The sequence below is a fragment of the Desmodus rotundus genome, chromosome 6, assembly GCF_022682495.2.
Source record: "Desmodus rotundus isolate HL8 chromosome 6, HLdesRot8A.1, whole genome shotgun sequence".
In the NCBI taxonomy this organism is placed as follows: domain Eukaryota; kingdom Metazoa; phylum Chordata; class Mammalia; order Chiroptera; family Phyllostomidae; genus Desmodus; species Desmodus rotundus.
This window is the reverse complement of record NC_071392.1, coordinates 150729310-150750770: the sequence shown is the minus strand read 5'-3', so window position 1 is coordinate 150750770 and position 21461 is coordinate 150729310. Positions and strand designations below refer to the sequence as shown.

Genomic DNA, 21461 nt, shown 5'->3' with positions numbered 1-21461 from the left:
GGTCAAGAGTTTTGACTGTCTTCAGGACCAAGGGGAAGTGTACAGAGGGATCTAGGCAGGGGAATGCCATCTTGGGACACATATTTGCAGAGGTCCTTCTGAAGGGCTGGTGGAGACCTGTAATACACTGAGGAGGGGCAAGCCTGAGAACAGGGCAGTACAGCCAGCACCAGGGAGCCTCTGGCTCTTCCTGTCCTGGCTGCAAGAGAAAGAGGAAATAAAGTAGAACAAACATGTCTACTTACTGAGGTAAAAATATAACAGTTTTTAAAAGACTTTATTTATCTCTTGATTAGAGAGGGGAAAGGAGGGAGAAAGAGAAGGAAAGACACACCCGTGTGAGAGAGAAACATCAATTGGTTGCATAATGTGCTCCGACAGGGGACTGGGACAGAACCTGCACCCCAGCATGTGCCCTGACCAGAAATCGAACCGGCGACCCTTTGCTTTGCAGACCGATGCTCAACCAACTGAGCCACACCAGTCCAGGCAAAAAGGAAGCATTTGACAGATTATAATTAGGACACAATTATGCTATTTAACAGACACGAAATAAATTAAAAAGTGAATGAACAAGTGAATGAACGAGTGAATCACCCTCAAACATGAACTGAAGCATTTATTAGTATAAGGCCTACACGCATTATCACAGAACACCTATCCCCAAATCAGATCCTTTAATTTGAACTATGGCATGTAACATGACCCTATCCTTAATTCCCATTCCATCAAATGAATATTTTTTTTTCAGGCATATTGCTTAGAAAGCAATATTTTTCTATTATCTGGCACCCAAATCATTTTATGTCTCAGATTTTGCCTGAACTCCAAAGGAAACTCTTCTAATGCCACTCTGATTAAAGTCAAAGAAAGCACCGTTTCAATTCATTCGAGCTCAGTCTGTGTTTATTTCTCTCCTCCATGAGGACGCCTTTTGTGGTGGCCACCCTATTCTCAACACGGGGTTATCTCCTGTCATGGTTTGACCTGGATCTCTGATTTTCTGACCTCTGCCTTTTGACCTCTCTTATTTCTTACCTTGAGAGTGTTCTCTCTGGCTTCTGACCTCAGCTTTCCTCATTAGCAGGCACTAATGAGTATGCAGGTCAAAGCAGAAAGACCTTGTCACACTCCTACCTCCCTTAGAACTTAGGTACTGCCAGGCCTGACATCCAACCCAGAGAATAATAGGGTCAAAATATATTTAGAGACTTGCCATCACAGAAATAAAAGGTTCAGCTTCGGGTATATCTCACTGAGCCAGTGCCCAAAGCATCTGAGTCGAGTTTCTACCCCTTTTCACTGGATCCTGCACAGGGTTACTAGGGTACTATGAACAGCCGTATATTAAAGCGTTTATTGTGTTTCTGATTTAACCTTGATAACAAGCTCACAACATGGCTTCCATCATCATTCCCATTTTACAGGCTGGGAAACTGTATCTTGAAGATGTCAAACACCTTGCCAGAGTTACACTGTTAGAAAAATGGTGAACAGAATTCATCTCAAGTCAGAAAAATGGTAAAGACAGAATTCAACTGAAGCCGGCATTGCTCTGAAACACTCACCCTCACCAACTAGCTGACCTGTTATTCAGGAAAGAAGAAGGTGAAACACTTATTTCTCTGTGTGATTTACTATGTTTATTCTTATGTTTAAAAGGAGATGTAATTCCTGTCATAATATACAAATAGGATGTTTTAAGAAAAAAGTTGTATGTATGAGTTGAAAATGTAATTGTTATTATATCTCCGATTTAAAATATTGAAAACAACATTAATTTTCCCCACAGATTATCTTGGAATCAACTTCCAACAGCAGGCCAGCTGTTCAAATTCTAAATGACCAATTCTTAAGACAAGTGTCTAACAGCCAAGCTGCACCTTTAATACAGGCAGCTGAATGTTAGCGTCAGAGCTAACTTTTCTTCCTCCTGAGTGAATTCTCTTTCTTTCTGTCTCTAAACATGAAGGGAAGATGTGTATTGCCAAACAAGCTATTGTAAAAATTTCAGAATATTGAAAATTCTGCTTCAAGGCTAGAAGACTCAGTTTCTTTAATAATTCAAACCTCTGTCTTCCTAGGTGGGCTTCTCAATCACAATGAAAAGTTGGGAGGCATGAGGCTGCCTGCCTTCCACAGGAAGCAAACTCTTCTTAGCATACCAATCAGGGTGTTTTCTCCTTCGTCTTCTGATAGATCAATAATACCGTGACTGCCAAAGTACCCACCCAACAGAGGCCTCCATTTCAATTCACCCATGAGACGTCTTCAAACCCAGCAGCCAATATCATCTGCAACTCATCAATCTCTCCTCTCCTCTGACCATAGCTTCTGTGTATCTAATATCCAGAGTCCTGATACCAGGCCTTTGACATTAGAGCAATTTTCTTCGGGATCTTATTTCAGTAAGTAAAATGCTTTCGGGGGACTCTTTAATTTTCCCTCACTTGTTCTTTTTCCTTGCAACCTCCATCCTAATCCCACAGACTTGTCATATTTAGAGTTGAAGCATCAGCTTTATCATAAAGTTGATTTTCCACAGGCACGAACAAGCAAAACCAAAATGAAAGAAATGAACTAAAACATAAAAACAAACAAGAAACCATGGAAAACTCTAGAAAGCATATATACACACACCAATACACAAGCAACCCATCTTGCTTTAAAGATAAAAGACCAGAAAGCCCATGAAAACCCCACCAAAAAATACAAAAAATATCTCATGTCATATGTCCAAAAGTCAGGCTTCCCAATTGTTTATTAAAAGCAGGACGAATGATAGTAGAAAATGGTAAATTCCTTTTAGTTTTAAGGTTCTTGATAGTCTTCCTGGTGCCGTTACATATGCTATCACACTGCATTTTTAAAACCTTTGAACAAATCTAATGCATTGTGCAATTTGCCTCGGTACAATGTCGTGTTTTTATTTTATGGAACGCAACAGTAAATAAGGTTAGATGTGCAAACAAGCAAAACAAACCACTTACTAAATAGAGAAAAAAGCATCCATGAAGACAGCACAGGACTCGAGTTTCATGAAAGCACATAATTAACTATGGCTTGGAATGCTTCCAAAATCTCCTTCACCAACCGGCTCATACTTGGGCTGAAACACACTCAGGGACAAGGAGAACTCCCAGGGTGAAAACCACGCGTTCTGAGATGGTCCGTCCATCAGCCTTGTTGGAACGCATTGGGTCTGCCTCCAACACAGACATTTATCCAGAGCAAAGCTGAGATACCCACAGCAAAGGGAAGGGAGGGGCACAGGGTCAGGGGCTCACTTCACAAAACAGCCAAGTCAGGATGGTTGCTTAGATTGGAAAACAAGACCCCACTCATAAAAACTGTGAACACGTAACATTTAAACTTGATGGAGTCATAGACGTTGGATTTTATATCTAGGTCTGTATCAATATAATTTTTTAAGAAGTTTGCTGCTATCATTAGCTCCTTTAAACAACTTTCTTTAAGCCAGGCCCTGGGGGTTAAAAGAACAATTAAGGCACTGTCTTTATCAGCAAGTAGCTTCTGGTCTACAGACGGAATCATGAGTAGGAGAATTGTGATAAGTGGTAAACTGAGAGTGTGAAGAAGGCCTCTGATAACTCACTTAGCCTGGGAGGAGGGAAGAGCAGCTGCCGTTTTTTTTCTGATAAACACATACCCCCGCCCCGCCCACATGCAAGCAGCAAGAAAGGTTAGAATCCTAGAACAAGAAAAATACCAAATGAGGCTACTGCTGATTTGCATATTCACTTAGGAACAGACTTCACAGACGCTTTGATTGGGTGAGCACGGTAGCAACTCTTTTGATTCACGATACACCTGGTGTCATTCCAGGGGATTACCTTTAGAAGAGCTTCAACGGGGACTGTTCTCAAACCACCACACAGAGCCGCCTGGATGTCTTCATTGCATCTGGAAGGCAAGAAAAGCATCGGGTAAAGCTATCAGCTTATGACACGAGGTAGCTCTGAGAATAAGTGATAGGAAATAATTCACACCAACGAGACCTGCCCACCAGAACACAGAGAATGCCAAGGACAGAGGTGGATTAGTGGGTTTATCTCAGAAGTGACAGGTTTCTGCATTTCAGAAGCACCATGCTGGAGTGGGTGATGAAAGCGCCTTATATGAATAAAACCAAGATCCCCATTCACTGGGAAACCTTGGGTTTCCTTTTTGATCTAAACCCGGTTTGGAAATCCTAGATTAACCTGATAGGGCCAGTTTTTCTTCAGTCTCAGTGGTTGCTTTCATGAGGATTTGAGCAGATTCTAAACTGCAACGCCTGTCATTATAACCTTTAACAAACATGATATGGAAAGTCAAGAAAAACTGTTTTAAAAAGAGCAAAACACCAACTAAAAAAAGGCCACCCTTAACTTTTAACAATCGTGCCTTCCTCCCAAAGGCCACACAACCTATTTACGTCTCCCTGTTGGGTGACTATACGCACTTCATTCCACCATTTATACAGACATAATCAGGAAGTCCTTATTCGTCTTAGATGTGGGTTTAATTTAATTCAGTGTAAAGAAACGCAATGCGCGAGCATAAAAGCTGCAAAACAAAATGTCAAAAATTGTGTCAACATACCGTGAGCACGACTTTACACGGGGTTCAGTCTTCCACGAGAATCTTAGAGAATTGACAAGCAACAACAACACACTTGTGAATCTCCTTTAATATGGATAACACGAGTTCAACACAACAACAAAATTACATTTGGGTCCTCTGCAAACATGCAAACATAACCAGGAGAAGAAGGCAGGTGACAAGGCAATAATTAGGGATATGTGGAAGTGCAGAGAATCCTCACAGTGTTTATCAGGTTTCTGCATTGCTTTAGGACTTTTCTATGTGTTCCGATAGGCAAGCAAATAGATAAAACCCTGTAATTGCAATAATTGGAAAATGCTTAGCAAAATCTCACATTGGACTCTAAAAACGTCTCTCGCTACATTAGGATTTCTGAAACCACAACCCCAAGATAAACAGTGGAACTGGAAAGGCAGATGTTTTGGTCCAAGGTAACTGTGCTCGCTGCTAATGTTTAATGGATGTCAGCTCTACAGAGCTTTATTTCTTAGGCCTCCTGTTTTTAAGAAGGAACCTAAAACCCTCTGCACTGAACTGTTTTGATGGGCTTGATGCTTCTTTGCCTTTGAAAGGAACATAATTAAGCCCTTAAAGCTTCCAATAGAGGAGGGGTGTTTTTCCCATATTTTTAAAATAACCAAGCTCTTTGTAAACATGACCTAATTAATATAACTAGTTTCATCATAATTATCGAACTCGAAGGGCAAATTGTGTACCCTTGATGTACAATCTGCTCAGAATCCCCTAAATCTTAACTATAAAGAAAATGACTAGCCACCGGAATTTACCAAATGGTACCATAAAGAAACACTGAACTCTCTAGAACGACAGGTTTCATTTACCAGAAGATATTAAAATCCTGTCAATGTGATTGCCGTCCAGAAGGTTTTCACTGAAACAATAAAAAATGAATGAAGGAAATCAAACGTAGTCGTCTAGTTAAATATTCATTTTCTAATCTTTAGGGAGCTGTTTATTGTACTTTGGACACCTGGCCTTTAGCAGAACATCGTCTGGTTTGAAACGTGCTGTCCTGCCACAGCAAACTCCAAGAGGGCTGTAAGTTAAACCCATTATTATGAAAAAGCTGAAATAACAAATTGCCCTTCTCCATCCAGGAATTATCTAAGGAAACTGTGATTCTAAGCAAAAAAAAACAAAAATACTTGGGTAGTCTACCTTTCAGGGCCCAGGCAAGGGCACAAAATTTAAGGAGGCACTCACTCGGAGATGCTGACTCGGCACCTGCACGAAGCTAACAGAAAGGTCCTCCTTAAGTTTGGCATCCTGGGCACCTCCTCTACTGCACACTGGTCCCGGCCCCGATTCTTTGGTACCTCTGGCAATGGTATTTAATTCAAACACTTTATTGGAAAAATTTAGACAATAAAAATAATTCTGATATGTTTGACTGTGAGACAGTATGTTCTCTGCAACTGCCACTTACATAAAACACGCACGTGGACATATAATGGAGAAAAACAACGCAAGGATCTAAAGTAGGCAGAAGAGGTGAGAAAGGAGAGGAGGTGTGGAAAGCCAATGCTTGGCAGGGTATTTCCTGACCTCCTTCCTCCCCAAGCAGGTGCATTAGGGAGAAGCACAGTCAGTGGGACTAGGGGGGAAACAAAGCAGAAGGGAGTAAGAAAACAAACAAGCATAGCAAGCGTGGGGCCAAGAACTTCATCAAGAAGGCGCATGGCGTGGTCAAACCAAACCAAACCAAACCAGAGCAAAGCAAACAGAACACCCAGGTGGGAAGAAGACATAAAATGCTCACATACACTAGGCTTTCAGACCTTAAGTCAAATCTGAGCCCTGCCATAGTAGGTAAATTTTTGAAGCAAGTGAATTTCTGTGAAACACATTCCTCGTGTGTCAGGTAAGAATAACAGAAATAAAAATCCTAGCAACAGAAACAGGCTACGGTGAAGTAGGACCTATGTGGTGTGCGAGGCACTTCCAACACTCCTTACTCGGCACTATGACAACAGCCCGGGGAGGAGGTACTACCCTACAGTTTACCAAAATGGAAACTTTGATGATAACATGATGCATTAAATTATACACACATATGTATATACGTACATACACACATACCTTATGTGATGACAGTATATTAAGTTATATATATGGATATGTACATATATATTTCAAGCAAGAGTAGTTATGTTTACAGTAAATTAAAAACCTATTTACTACATGTTATTTTAATGTAAACAAAAGTTTTTAAAATGTCTTACTTGGACCATCTTATTAGTTTCTCTTTTTCCAGATAGCATTAATGTGAAAAGCAGCAGCAAAAGGTAAGTAAAGGCAATGGCGAGATTTTGGGCTTAGGAAGGTCCAGCCAATTCATTCATACTTACAAGAAGAGAACACCAGTGGGGTGTCAGATACAAGGGGTGAGGAGGGGGAAACGGGAGGCCATGGGGTTTTGTAATAATGCCAATGAAGTGCTAAGAAGCCAACCAGGATGGGAGCTGTTGCATTGACAGAGCCAAGGCACCGGCTCCTCCCAGTGGCAAGTCTGTATTTCAGGGGTGGAGTTCGAAAACAGGCTCAGGAATTAAGATGGACCCCAGGACATGCCTGGGCTAGACAGCCATCTTTGGGGGGACCGACGACACATTGCTCAGGAATTTGTGAGCTGACACACAGAAATGGAGCCCCTCAGAGGCTGTCTGTGGTCGTGCGATGCAGATATCTCAGCCTGCAGCTAATACTCTTGTTTTCCAGGAGCTCCAGGTTTCAGCTGTGAGTGTACTACTGCTAAATACGTCTTAGAAATATTCCTCTCTTCGTTTCCCCCACCTTTAGCATCGCTTAACAAAGGGTGATGATGCCTCTACTCAAAAGAAAAGTGGTAGAGACCCAGAGTTTGTTATCTATACATAGAGGTCAGGAAAACTGAAAACAAGGTTTTGTGCTGGCTCACTTCAGGGAGCAGGAGGTCGAGCAGATACAGCTGATTTAAAATTATATACCAATATTCTTCATTACCAATCATGTCAGAAAACAAAGAACATCACTTAAGCCAAAATTCCAGAGCAAATGTAAGACAACCCTCTTCTCATCCCAGTATGTAGGTGTCACCAGATGAGAAAATTCAAAAGGTGAGTTCTAGACTAAAGAACCCAGAAGATTCTTCACAGGTCACGGAGATTTTTGCCTTTGAAGGGAGCAAATCTCCCAAGTGCAACTCCTGGCTCCTTGATGGAAGCTGTTGTCCTTTCTTTTACTACAGAGAATGTGTTTGGGATGGGCTGCCTTTGGTTTAATAGAATGTGTGACTCCTGACCCTCACCAATCACAGCTGAGAAGGCAGATGGCTGTGAATCTGCAGACAATGAGGAGACACAGTTCCATGAAACATGAAGTCTCCTGATTCAAAGCCTGTGGGTGGAGCTCAGTAGGGTGTGGGTGTGGGTGTATTGGTAGCAAGGCTGTCAGGGAGGGGCTTGGCCAAGACACAGACTACTTTTCCTGGAAGAGGAAAGGGAGTGGCAAGAGTTCAAAAATATTTTCAAGAGCCAATCAGTGTTGCTTTAGAAATCACTGAGAATGCCATAGGCCTTATCCCATAACCCTAACCTGGACTGAAGGCCAAACCTGGTCCCCTCTATCACATTACCCCGATTCTAGCTCTCTCCTGACCTTTATGAGTTATGAAAATATCTTGTTTACTTGTTCATTATTTGAAATGCAGGCTCAGACCCTGTAAGAGACAAAGATCCCCTTTTCCACATACAATCTTTCTTTTCTTTCTTTATTGAGAAAATTTTCTAAAGAAAAAATATGTATCTTGAATAACACAGTATATTGGCCAGAGCTATAGATCCACACTTTTCCGATTATAAGCCCCATCCATAAATCTTTGTGATATGCATTTGTTACGTAAACCTTTATGTATTTATAAACCCTATATATATATATATATTTACTATGGTAATATGCATTATATTTTGTACATTATAAAACCTATATGATAATAAAATGTACAAATATCCTTTTAGAAAAAGATGAAATTAAAATATTTCATAAATTATATTTATGTAATATTGCATGAATTTGTATTTTTCTCATTTTTTCACTAAAATGAAAGTTAGATATTATCGTATTATTAGTGCAATATTCCATTAGGTGTAACATGTGTTATTATTTCATGTACCACTCAGGAAGGAAAAATACTTCTAATTTAACTACCACATGCTACCCATCAATTGAAAGGTGTACCTATAATTTCAGAGATGTTAAAATGCACACTTTATAACCAATGAAAGGCAGGACTTGTTTAAAGGAAAATCCATTTAAATATAGTTCATTAGTTTTGAAGATTATGTTTTAAAATTATAATACAACATTTTAACTGCCTGGTTATAATGCTATTTGAATTCTAATCTTGGGTGTCATGGAAGAAGACACTTTATAAATAAATATATCTCCAAATATAAGAAATAAAACATTGGATCACTTTTCAATAATAAAAACATTTTTAATCAAATCTACCATTTATGTGAAAGGTTTTATCATTGTTCTTGCAAATTCTTGGGAAGGGGTATATTTAAAAAAATTTTTTAAGTGACTTAAAACTTCACTGAAACTTTACATTTGGTAATTTTTAATACAGGTTAAATAATTCTGCCCTCAGCTTGTGTGTTTGTGTATATAAGAAAGAGAGGAGAGACACACCTCAGACATTTTTCTTCTCAGGGTGAACACACAGTTTTCAGAGTGGGACAATCGCAGTGTTTTTAAGCATCCATTTTCCAATGTTTTCTTCATAGTACAAAAACTGCCACTTTCACATTTAATGATAAAATGTCACCTTCACTTTAAAAAATCATGCTTACTGTACAACTTCTGGTCGGCCATTATCAGAGCATCACGGTTTTAGCTCCTAATGTGGCGGGTGAAGCCTGTCCTAGCAGTGGGAGTAGAGCCAGCTCCGCCCTGTTCACCCACGTTCACACCATCAATGTTATTTATTACCTCTATATCTTCACAGACATCTTTTAATATCAGCCACCCATTCTCTGGGAATTTATCATGTAATTACTTTTAATTAAACTCTAACATCGTATTGAAAGTGACCCAAAAACGATGGTGCAACTGTCACCTGCTCCACAATGTGGAAAGCCTAGTGTTCTCCCAGAAGCCCACGTGCCGCACCAGACACACCAGCATCTGCTATCACCACGTGCAGTGAATGCGGGCACTTTGTCAGTGGCTGTATTGAATCTCAGCAAAGCACAATTTCTTCCTCACTTTCATATCATGACAACTGCAAGCACAAGATTGAATAGGGTTAAATATTTAATATTTGATATAATTTAATAATTCTGGACCCTAGCCAAAGGTCCTCTGTGTCCCTGAGCTGGGCACACCCTTGGCTGGTTACCATGGGACCAACTGTGTTTTTGAAATGGGTTCCTAGAGGTTGCAAACGTAAAAGCCTTTGGTTCCAGCTTTACAAGGTAAATACGAAACCTGGGCTGGATTTTGGCAAAATAGACAACACCTGGCTCCTCTGAGGAGGTAATTCCTATAGCCCTAGTACTGCTAGAACCGAATTTAAAGAGAAGCTGGATAGCCACACGCATATAGGAAATCTGTCCATTGAACATAGTTCAAACTTTTTCTAAAGTGCCAGTGGACCACACCACGCTGGATTTATCGATGGGGCTGCCAGATCATGCTTTTATAACTAGAAATAAAAAAGTATGTAGAAAAAAGAAACAAAGGATAAAAAACACGGAAAAGGAGGAGGGGGAATATATTCTGAGGCATATACTAAGTCAATTAACTTAAGATACTATCTTGAAATAAATGTATTTTTTCCATGGTAATTAAGACATTTCCCTGAAACCAGTAAAATTAAAGGAAAATTTCAAGGGCTCTTAAGGGAGGCTCTCTTCTTTACATTGGTCAGCATTTTATTGAAAGCAGATCCAGGATACATATCACGCAAAACCTTTTCTAGGACTGCCACATAAGCAACAATTGTCCAATATTAGCCATTTATTAACTGATTAGGAAACAAAGTTTCTTCCCCCATCCCCCTTACCTGACTCCTTCCTCCCTTCCTCCCTCCCTAGTTCTTCCTCTGCTTAGTTACCTGAGTGTCCTCTCTCTCTCTCTAGGTAAGGGGGAAAGGTCATCTCTTAAAAGATATTATTACATACAAGGAAATACGCCCACACAGTTTCTCAAGTTACTTTTTGGCAGTTAGTATACTGAAGGTAAAATTATGTAAAAAAGATAATCAAGCAAACTACTATGAATATACACCAGACAGACAATCAAGTTTCGACGCATGTCCTTTTTTTTTTTTTTTTGGTGCTGATAGTGTAAATTGCTGCTTTATAAAAAGCACTCTTGGTAATAAGTAACTTATTCTTATTTTAATGATGTCTTCACGACACATTCATCATAACAGATTTGGTTTCTTGGCCAATGTGTACTGGAGCATTGCCAACAAGATCTCTTGGTAAAAATGTGACCTTCCTCACTTTTTTCCAGTGAGATGATGTAAAGAGGGAAACCCAAACAATCCAAGCAGTGTTTACCACCTTCAGCATCTGCTGGAAAGCCAAAATGAAGACGAATGGTCTCCTGGATAGCTCATTCAATGTTTATCTTGATGGCTAGAAAAGAAACAACTGAACCACCATTGAACTGAATTACAATAAAATATACGTTTTTCAGAAAGAGAGGCACAAAATCAGTTTTCGTTTGGCATGCTAAGTATGCTATATTTGAACAGAATGTTACATATTCATTTCATTCATCATTTAAAGGCAGATAATCAGGAAGTCATTACTCGGCCTGCATTGGGCAGCTATTCGATTAGAGCATAATTGAGCACTCTGTAATTCAGCCAAAGCTGACAGGTCGGGAATGCGTAATCCATCCTAGGTATTTTGAATGTGGGAAAGAGAACGGGGCAACTAGTACTTGGAGTCAGACCTGGCCACTGGGATAAAAGAGAAGGCTTAAAAAGATTTTTTTTAAAAATGCATTTATTTACATTTCTTTCGTCTTGTTAGTTTTTAGTGTTCTGTTAATTTTGCAAACAAGCACTTTATTGGTGTTAGTAACTTATACAGGAAGTCATGCTCTGTGGCTTCAGGAGATGTGATGTGGCATTACGGGTCACTCTGCATCGTTCTATGGTGCTCCAGACTGACTCCTCATAGACTCTTAGACATGAAGTTGGTCAAGTAAGGGGCGATTTTATCCAGGATTTGTGAAGTGGAGAGTTGAGACTGGAAGTCAGAGTACAGAAGTGGATGATAAGGCAGAGCAGAAGCTGGCTAATGAGGCAAATTACAGAGTCTTCCCGTGGCTGTGGTTGGTGAGGGCAGTTCTTTCTTCCCCTGGCACTAAGATGACGACGACTACACACTGTCGGCACTCCTACTTGTTTTTGGCACTGCCAGTACCTGGCAGACAGGGCTTTCCACGCGTCGCTCACTGTGCCCTGCTTGTCAACTTCTTCCTCCTACCTCTAGCCTCCCTATCCAAATCCAAGGTGAAGTTTCAAACAGAAGGAAATCTACTACGCCACAGTAGAGAACTTTATCAGGTTAGGAAATAAAACTCATCTGGCTAAAGCACTTGTAAATAGTGAGCAATACATATTTTTTAAAATTTTTGTGGCATTAGTGATTAAATTGGTGATGTTTAAGAGACAGAGGAAGGGGTATTTTATCATTAGTATTTGCATTAGTTTTCTAGGGCGGCTGAGACAAAGTAGCACAAACTGGGTGGATTAAAACAACAGGAACGCATCCTCTCTCACTTCTGGAGGCTTCGTGTTTGCAGTGCAGACGTGGGCAGGGGAGGGTCCTCCTCCCCGGGCTGAGGGACAGTCAGTGCCATGCCCCTGCCCCAGCTGCTGGTAAAGGGACTCCACCCCTGGTGCTCCTTGGCTTAGGAACGCACCACCCGAATCTGCGCCTACATCTTCGCGGGCATTTTCCCCGTTTCTGTCTTCTCGTAGCTGGCCTCTTGTAACCACCTCACTCACTTTGGATGAGGGACCTCCCTTCCTCCAGTACGACCTCATCTTCACATCTGCAACAATCCCATTTCCAATTAAAGTCACATTCTGATTGAGGTACTGGGGGTTCGGCCCTCAGTCTATCTTTTTGGGAGGATACACTTCAACTCACTGTTTAGAAGGGTTGGAAGATGGTAATAGTAAAAAGCGATCGACTTTCAGTTGCTCTTACTCCTGTTTTTAAAGTCTCGTTAGGAATACACCCGTTTATCGCTGGCACCTGAGGCAGACCCCGGCCCACTCAGATCCCCACCCCCTGCCAGGACTTGATCAAAAGACATATTAAGACACAGAAAACACACGAGGAGACTGTGTAGAAACTAAACTCTTGTGATCCCAAGAGTAGAATCAGCCAAGGACAGAGTGATACGAGTCTCCGCTCAGACAAAAGAGGACCTCCCTGTGGCCCTTTGTTAAAGGGTCCCCTCTGACCTATTGACATTAGGAGGGACAGGCCCACATTCAAGTGATAAGTGTTAACAGGTTCTGATTGGAGGTGGCATGTACGAGACTCCTACATTCGCCGCCTCCCCTGAACGCACTGAATGTACAGCCACACACGGAACAACGTCCTCCGGGGAGGCAACCCAGCGGAATGGCTCTTCACGCCCGGGCGCAGGCTGGGGGCGGGCGGAGAGAAAGCCGCAAGGCAGCGGGTAGGCGTGGCTGCACCCGATCATAAACCTCACCTGTGGCGAGGGCCCCACCTGTTACGGCCCCACCTAGTCCGAAGAGAACAACAAACTCGGAGCTTCTCCCTAAAGAGCAAGGGGTTTGAACTCCACATTTTTAAGACTTGCACCGGAGAGGAGCCTCCAAAACACCTAGCTTTGAACTCTCGTGCCCAAGACCCACAGCGCTACGATTTGAGAACCGGATTAGCGAGCACGGACTCACCTTCCTGCGGGGCCCAGCGCAGAAGCACCAACGGACGGGCTCCTGGGGCCTGGGTGTGGAAGACACACGTTTGCTGGTCTTGGAGCGCCGGCGTGAGCTGAGCAGGAATCTGATTTGACACCCGTTTGGGGCCTGCTGAGCGCTTTCCGGGACCGAGACCAGCGGCACCACCTGCGCTTGCTCCCTCTGCCTTCTGGGAGACGCGTGCGCTCTCGGGAGCTCTGCCCTCTGGGAGAATTGCGCGTTTGGGAGGAATTCTAAGTAGGAGCATAGCACTGCAATCACATGTGGAAGCTGTGGTTGGTAAAGAAAGGGGAATGACGAGACTACAGGCCCGAGACCTGCTTGGCCCGGGTTCCTGTCGATCTTCTCTTACTGATACAGTTACTACCGATGGAAGTTTCAGCAAGAAGGGAGGAAAATCAGTATCAGTTTCCCAAGTGACATATAGATGCGTATTTTTCAAAGTAAATTTGTGTGAATCTATAAGCTAGCCTAAATGCCCGTATCTGTAACAAGGATTTGAAAGTGCCCGGAGAAGAGGGGTACCTGTGACCAGTTTTTGTCTGTGATGAGTCCCACCTACACAAATTAGAGGGCTGGGTGAAATGACTCTCACGTCCAGCTCACTTGGGAGATGCCTCAATAGAACCGTTTCAGGGGGGCTGATATGTACCCCTCTGTGCTTAGGGTCTGCGAGCACTGGGGTCACACTTGCACCTGAGAAAATACATAAAGATGGAGCAATGGATGGCTGCTGCTGATTGGCGGGTCAGGAAGAGGCGCTGGCAGGGGACAGCCTGCCCTCCCGGTCTGTTGGGATACAGGATGTGTGATTAGTCCTACAGATGAGAAAGGATCCCCCGTGTGGCAGAACTGGCATGGGTGATCTTACATCTTGTCTGTGGGACCGTGTAGGTGGCAAGTGTTGCTCCGTTGATAGAAGATGTAGGAAAACAATAGAAGATGAGCCGGATAAAAGGGCATTTCTGGCATCAAGAGATCTACCGGAGAAAGGAGGCAGTGTCGAGGAGAGGACGGTCTTTAGGAAAAGTCCACAAAAGCACATCATAAGAGGGAAAAAAAATTACGGAATTTTTTAATGGAAGAGACTGTGTGTGGATCGGAAGTTGGTGGAGCGCCTCCTCAAGGACACTTTTATAAGCTGTGGCTGTTGCTAGTAATTGAGGCTAGAACCGTGGAATCCCAGCAGATGGGCCAGAGGACTCACTTCCTGTCTTTTGACTTTCCTTTTACTTAATATCAGCAGCACTCTTCTTGGTAGGCAAGGGTGCTTACAAAGGGAATGACCAGAATTCATGTAAATTGTGCTGAGTATCCACCTTAAAAAGTAGAAAAGATTTTAACACCTGCCTAGATTCTTCCCTTTGAGTTCTAGCTACAGTCCTTCATGATCAGCAATGAATGCTTCCCCTGTACGTTCTCCTACCTTTCTACGGGCAGAACTTTTTGGTGGACACTGTCTCAAAGACACGTTAGCCCTTCAGCTTATTGCTTATGGTTGTAAAGGTGATTTGATGGTGAAGACACACACCAAGTACAGATAAATACATTGTTTTTACTTCTCTTATTTGTTATTTTTGATTTACATAATATGTTTATAAGTGCCTGCTGGTTCTGGGGCAAGGGACACCTTGAATTTTAGTGGTATAGCAACAACAAGAACCCTGGAAAAAATTGGGAGTATTTAAATTCTATATTTAGGTGGGAGAAATATCACCTATTTTTGTGTTTTATAATTTCTACTTTTTTTTGTACATTTCTGCCCGTCCAAATTATAGGTTTCTGGGGCCAAAGAACAATGCTCTCACTTCCTCTAATAAATAGGAAATTTCCTTACACACAATAGGTACCCAATAAACTTTAAATTCATTTAAAATTCACAATAAAATAATATCAGTGGTGCAAGATTGTTTGGGGGTCTCACACACACTTAAATCAGTCTATATAGGCAGTTATATTCTCATTTTCAAAAGACCAACTTAATGCTATTTTTTTAATCCACTGCATTTTAATTAGCTTTGATTAACAGTGCAAAGAGCTAAAGGAAAACAGGATCTATTTCTTTCTTTTTCTTTTTCTTTTTTAAGTCGATATGCGGGGGATTTACATTCACTAGTCTCTCACATATCACCAGCCGAATTGGGCCCTAAGCAATTTATTCATTTGCAGCCATAATAAATGACTCAGGGGATTGAAATGGCGAAAGAGTCTGTCATTTGAATATTTGTTATGATTGGTTACAATAGGAAAATGAATTCCAGAAAGCCAAGTAGGCTATATATAATAAATTCATTGCTTCGGTTACCACAAAAACAAAATACCAGAAGATTTAGTTCCCACGTATAAAACAAAAATCACTGGTAATATCATGTGGAAAGCGAAAATGCTGGGGCACCTGAATCCAGTGAGAGCTGCACGTGTAAGAGTAGGGGCTGTTTCAGCCAATCTTATGTAGTCGGGGATGGCCCAGAATTAAAATTCTCTGAAATTCTAGACATTCTCTGTTGTCCCTTGGCTTCACACTTATGTTTTGGTACAAGGGGGTCCCCCTAATTTGCAGTTTTGCTTTCTATGATTTCAGTTACCCAAAGTCAGCTACAGTCCAAAAATAAATAGAAAAATCCGGAAGTAAACAATAAACATTTTAAATTGCCCTCTGTTCTAGCGGTGAAATCTCGGGCAGTCTGCCTCCTTCCTGTCCTGCGTCCGCACACTCTGCATGCTCCCTGCCCTAAGCCCAGCTGTTTGGAGTCTTCCTGGCTATCCAGTCAACAGTCAAAGTGTCCGATTGCTTGCTGTTCGAGTTGCACTGGCTTTAGTTCATCATGGCCCCGAAGTGCAAGAGCACTGATGCTGGCGACTCACGTTTGCCAAAGAGAAGCCACAAAGTGCTTCCTTTCAATAAAAACGTTGAACGTTTTTGATTTAATAAGGGAAGAAAAATTATACGTTAAGGTTGCTAAGATCTACAGTAAGAAAGAATCTCCTATTTGTGAACTGGTAGAGAAGGAAAACAAATTGGTTCTAGTTTTGCTGTCAGACCTCAGACGGCAATAGTTACAACCACAGCTTGTAATAAGTGCTTAGTTAAGATGGAAAAGGCCTTCACTTTGTGGGAGGAAGACATGGACAGAAAACAATGTCTCAATTCTCAGCAACCTGTTGCAGCAGGAAGCACTGAGCCTATACTGAAGACTTCATTCAGCAAGGGATCCCCTGAAACCGGTGCCACCAAGCTACCTGCTACAAATGGTTACGCAGATTCAGGAACAGGTTTGGATTGAAAAATCTAAAAATTACTGGAGAGTGGGAAGAAGGGAGCGATGGAAGGACAGAGAGAGGGAGAAAGAGAGAGAAAGTCACCTAACTTGTATTGCAGTATATTGTAATAATTGTTCTATTTTCTCATTAGTTGTTACTCCCTTACTGTGCCTGATTTATAAACTTTATCATAGGTATATGTATAGAGAAAACACATAGTATATATAGGATATGGTACTATCTATTTTTTCAGGCTTCTGCTAGGGGTCTTGGAATGTATCCACACAGATAAGAGGGGACTACAATAGTATCCTTTCTATCCCTGGGTCTGGAAGCTGGAAAACTGTTTCAGATCCTCTTGCCAAACTCGTTTCCTGTTAGGTTTTTGCCAATGTGAAGTACCAGTTGGAGATTAGAAAACTAGAGCAAAAAAAGTTTTTTTCTTCTCTCTTCCTTTGCCCTCTGTCCCTTTCCTCTCCCTCCCACCCTCCCTCCCTTCCCTCTTTGGTGCCTCAGGCAGGGAAGCAGAGCAGGGACCAGGAGTGTGACCACAGACAGCAGCAGTAGTGGAGGTGGCAGGCTCAGCAGCTTCCTGGAGTGCGGGCTCTTAGCAGCAATGGTTTGGCTCCCAGTGCTCTCCCAGCAGCTCCTCTAGCACCTCAGCAGACATCACAGCCAGGTACAGAGCAGCTCCTTGAAGTTTAGCAATAACAATCCCCCCCTTTGCTCCTCCTGTCCTTCTGTCTTTGTTGCTCTTCTAGCTCTTCAACATCTGCAACTCTTTGCACTAAACCTCTCTTATTCTGAAATGTCTAAAACGGTTTGTTTTCCTTACTGAACACCAATGGCTGGAGCGTTACACCAAGAATGTTCCCAGAAGAAAAAAAAAAAAAAATCTGGAATTAGTTACTTAATCTGCTTGGGTCTAAGGACAGTTGTGATTGTATGGCCAGCAAAAAATGGGAAACTGGTAGTCCATGCCGAGCAGCGACAACACAGCAACTGAAATCATTCCCTGTCGTCACCTGGAAGGATGTGACTATTACCGCCAGGTTTGAAAATGTCACGGGACTGCTCTGTGGGGGACTTGGTTACAAGGACTGAGGAGCTGCTAAGTAGCTTCTGACTATACTGGAGAGCTTAAAGAAAAAAAATAATACATCTCTTGGCTTTAGATTCTCCGCTCAAAATGTGGAAAGTGAGGTTGTGTGAAGACCCTTACAGAGTCTCTTCTGAGGTCCCGGAACAGAGCCACTGAAAATGAGACCCCAAATTTGATCCTGTAAGTTGTAGGATAACAACATACATTGAATATACAACTTCCGCATGCCACTTATGTAAATGTCAGGGACTCGGTTAACAAGGAGGAGAACTCTTAAAAATTGTAATGAGGACCTGTGAGTGGATTCAAATTAATCTGAAAGCTTTGCATCTCCAACTCCCTCTGAGCCTTCTTTTCCGGAGGAAGCAATTCTTGTTCCCCAAGGAAGAGGAAACGAGCTTTCTGTTGCATTAAGAACCTATAATAAGCTCAACTGAGGCAGTTACTTTGCAAGAGGATGCCAATTATTTTCATCCCAACTTAGAAAGTTCATGCCCAAAACCAGAGTCAGATCTGTGTAGGTCCAGGATTTTGAGAGCAAAATTTGGCCTAGAAGGAGATAGCTTATCTACCTAAGGAATTGTAAGAGCCAGCTAATTTACATTGGCAGAATCTGGGTAATGTGGGTAAGAAAGAATTCTGAGATTATTAAGCCACAGAGGGAAGAAGACAACAGTGCCCTAATGTGCTCGACTGATTACGGAGAGGCGGCTTTAGCAGTTTGCTTGTTTCGTTGACTGGGACATTTACTCAACAGTGATAGATACTTAATGAGACTGTGGTGAGAGAACGTCCCTGGAATAGTGTTTAAGAAGGAATACAAAGATTCAGGAGTCAGGAGTGCTACTGTATACTTCTCATACGCCACCCACTCCCTTTCCAGGGCCTTCTGTGTCCCCTGGCGGATTTCAAAGTTGTTCACTCACGGGAACCCTGCAGGACAGGACGACTAGGACCCCTGAAGAGCTTCGTGGTGGCTGACGTCTGCAGGGGATTATTAGGGAAGGTGGCGTCAATGAAGGAGCTCTCTGATTTCATGGGGAATCATCAGGTAGCAAAGGTCAAATGGCAAGAGTACAGATACGATTATGGGCAGCAAGGCCGGAGTGGCTTAAAGACAGATTATTTTTTTAAAGACAGATTTTGGGTAACAGCTAGTAGATCAGAGGTCTTTTGGAAGGAATAAGCGGTCCGGGCATGGTAGGCCATGGACCAAATCTGGCACGTCAGCCGTTTTGTAAGGAGTTTTATTGAAAGACAATAGTTAAGTCTCCCTCTTCCACACGTGTATTTTCTTTGGTTGCTTTCACACCCCAGTGCCAACGGGGATCATTTGGCTGGTGATGCCTAAAACAATTACTATCTGACCTATTGTGGACAAATATTTGCAGATCCTGAGTTAGATGTTAGCTAAGTGTTGTACTGATTTAGGTGTATAATCAGCCAAGCAGCTAGATTTGGGGTAAGAGACTTTGCTTAGGTCACCATCTGCAGACTAACGGCCTCTTACCCAGTTTCCATGCCTGAACAGATAAGCCGACCCGGTACCCTTTAAATGAAGAGAACCTGGGTTTTTACTGGAAGACCCCTCTACTCCAAGAGACCCTGCCATTGCCTCTGCTGAAAATTTCTCCTCGGGGCCTTCTGTAACATAGCCTTTGGCCAGGTAACCGTACACCGGGGAAAAGGAAACCCACACTTTGGAAATTATTAGACACGGGCTCTGAGTTGATGCTAATCCTTGAGGATCCCAGAGGCTGTGGTGACCCGTGAGAGGGGAGCTGGGACCCTAAATGCAGTGTGGCGTGTTTGCGTATTGCAGTCAGCCTGGCGCAGCCACAGATCGCTCTGTGTTGTTCTCTGGTCCTTGCGTTCCTGCCCGGACAGACCGACCAAGTGACGGCGGCTTTGACCTCTGGGTCCTGGAGGGACTGTGTTGTTTGGGACCCTGGACTGGCAGCAGCCTCCTAGCCATTCTTTAACAAACTTCCTCACCTCTCACTCTTTTGAAACCTCTTTTCTTAGTTGTTTTAGTCCTTTTACTCTTCCTACTCTTCCCATACCTTTGTATTCAATGCCCTGCTTTTAATTCCTCTTTGCTTCAAATGTATTATTGGAACACTTGCTTACAATCAACTTGGAGCTGAGACACCAGGCAATGCTATTAATAAGCTCAGATCTTAATGGCACCTTTTCCTCAGTTTCTCCACGTGACAATGTTATACCCAGAGGGACCAAGTGACTGTTCAGGGTCACGTGTCTAGATAGTTGCCAAACATGAGTATTACGAATTCCTGGCTCCTGGACCAGTAGGCTAGAGATTCTAAACTTATGTCTTAATTGCTCTTACATACCTTTAAAAAATGTATTGACTCCTTGGTCAAACTGAGGTCCTGTAAAGTTGAATCTCTGAGAAAAGATCCTAGGGATATGTCTTTTCTTTTCTTTTTTTGTTTTTAATAATTTATTTGTTTACTTTTTAAATTTATTTATTTTATTTTTAGAGAGAGAGGAAGGGAGGGAGAGAAACATCAATGTGTGGTTGCCTCTTGTGTCCCATACTGGGGACCTGGCCTGCAACCCAGGCATGTGCCCTGACCAGGAATCGAACCAATGACCCTTTGGGTCACAGGCCAGCGCTCAGTCCACTGAGCCACACCAGACAGGGTGGTATATGTCTTTTCAAAAGCTCTACCTTTCCTAGAACTGCACCTGGGAATCACAGCACTAAATGTAATAATGCATTTATCTTACAAGAACTCAACTCTATGTGAATAAGGGAGATGGGGAAAAAAAGGAATAAAAAATAGATAAAGCAGGTGATTTCTCTCAGTCCCATCAATGGATACAGGCCCCAGCACCCGAAGCATGGCTCTCAAAGTGAGAATGCCTTTCCTGTCTCTGTTAAGACCATCGAGATGTGTGACCCACAGGCTCAGTCAGAAGTTTCTGTAATGTCTTTCAAAGTTATGTGGCCCCAACAGACAGGAAGAATACTTGTGTGCATGTTTCCATCATTCCAAATGCATTTTTGCTACTTTAGAGAAAACTTTTTCAAAATCTTAAGAGGCACAGTCAAGTAATGTGGTGGTCTGGGAGGAGTAGTAAATTTCTGCGAGATGATTAGGTTAATTAAGTGGTGATATTTCTCACCCTGAAGGATGTGGAGTTTATAAACACCTTCGAAGTTATTGAGTTGAAGGTATATAGTGGCTATAAGAATGGCTTCACCCTGGCAACTGGGGCAAAGAGAAATTACCCTGGAGGTCTTCCCATCTAGACATCTCTACTGCTTAAGACCTTTGTTCATTATTTAATTTCAGCTGGCTAAGGAGATATCCCCTAAATTGCATTAGGTGACATAATTGTTTACTTAGTGGGAAATCCTGCTGCATTTACAATGAAATACAGAAAAACCCTTAAGAGGATAAAACTACAGTATTAATATTTTTATGTTAAAGAAACTATGTATATTCGATTTTTCAGGTACTTACAATGTATACA

At 42.2% G+C, this 21461-nt stretch overlaps 1 protein-coding gene across 1 annotated transcript in view; it reads right to left on the bottom strand.

Annotated features, from left to right (window-relative positions):
* The window catches only part of LOC139441028 (teneurin-2-like), a 2123458-nt gene that overhangs the window by 577616 nt on the left and 1524381 nt on the right, over positions 1 to 21461 (bottom strand). The window contains exon 10 of the mRNA XM_071221851.1: positions 3855 to 3924. The gene's annotated coding sequence lies outside the window, so the exon portion shown is untranslated. The remainder of the gene's footprint in view (positions 1 to 3854; positions 3925 to 21461) is intronic.